Source organism: Neophocaena asiaeorientalis, unplaced genomic scaffold (assembly GCF_003031525.2).
Source record: "Neophocaena asiaeorientalis asiaeorientalis breed wild unplaced genomic scaffold, Neophocaena_asiaeorientalis_V1.1 scaffold86, whole genome shotgun sequence".
NCBI classification, from domain to species: domain Eukaryota; kingdom Metazoa; phylum Chordata; class Mammalia; order Artiodactyla; family Phocoenidae; genus Neophocaena; species Neophocaena asiaeorientalis.
In genome coordinates, this window is record NW_020175039.1 from 10,366,192 (window position 1) to 10,367,126 (window position 935).

Here is a 935-nt window from a genome sequence, read left to right on the forward strand (position 1 = left end):
CCGCGGGCGTCTGCGCGAGCCCGGCCGGCGGGGGAGATGTGCTCGGGCTCCGGCGGATCGGTTTCTCGGGGTTTGACCAGCTGTCCCGGGCTAACCCTGCTCCTCGCTGAAGATGGAGGAAGTAAAAACAGGATTACCCTTAGCTACAGATCCACTGCCTTAGTTTCCACCACCAACTGCAGTGCACAAACACACGTTAGGCACAGGAAAGAAAGAAAGAGAGAGGACACACTAACAGTAAACACAAACAAAAGGGTGATGGGAATATTTTACTGCATGCACTGCTGAGGTAAATCTCCGCTTGCCTTTTGCGTGGTGAAGAACAGCTCTTGTTTTGTCTTCTGATTCATAGGTTATATATAAATATGTGTATCTGATTTGCAAAGGGGGGGAGTGTTTTCAAAGTTAAGTGTAATTATATAGTATCTCGTTTTGCACTGTTATGTGATCAAATGACTTGTTGCTATTAACCAGTAATAATAATAATACTATAGATATTTTTCTCTGGGAGGGATGGATTGTGGTTATGATTAGGGTAATGATTTCTGTAAAGGACGCTCAGGGAATCGGGTTGAAGATGATGTCTTCTGCCTTAATTTATCGTCCCCTCCTTGTAATCTGTTTCTGGGATGTTAATCGATTAATCAGTTCTCATCTCTATAGCTGTCATGGATTTGGACTTGTTTTGCTTTGTTTAACTTGAATTCCAAGAAAGGTTGGGTAGCCTGGAATAAATTACAGCTGTCCAGATAGAAGGTAATATCCAGATCCTGTTGGAATTAAACAACAACAACCTGGTATGACATGTAAAAAGGCAGCCGTTAAATCACTTTGACAGGTTCTGGTACGGGCAAAAGAGATGGAATTAAGATTTAATTTATTATTATTATCATTTTTTTTGCCAAGGGCGAAAAGCAGTCCTGTGACCTTGGCCT

The 935-nt window shown here is 42.4% G+C and overlaps 1 protein-coding gene across 1 annotated transcript in view; it reads left to right on the forward strand.

Moving 5' to 3' along the window:
* Positions 1–210: 210 nt before the first annotated feature.
* IKZF2 (IKAROS family zinc finger 2) overlaps positions 211–935 on the forward strand; it is a 168,221-nt gene continuing 167,496 nt past the window's right edge. Inside the window, exon 1 of the mRNA XM_024763197.1 lies at positions 211–289. The gene's annotated coding sequence lies outside the window, so the exon portion shown is untranslated. The remainder of the gene's footprint in view (positions 290–935) is intronic.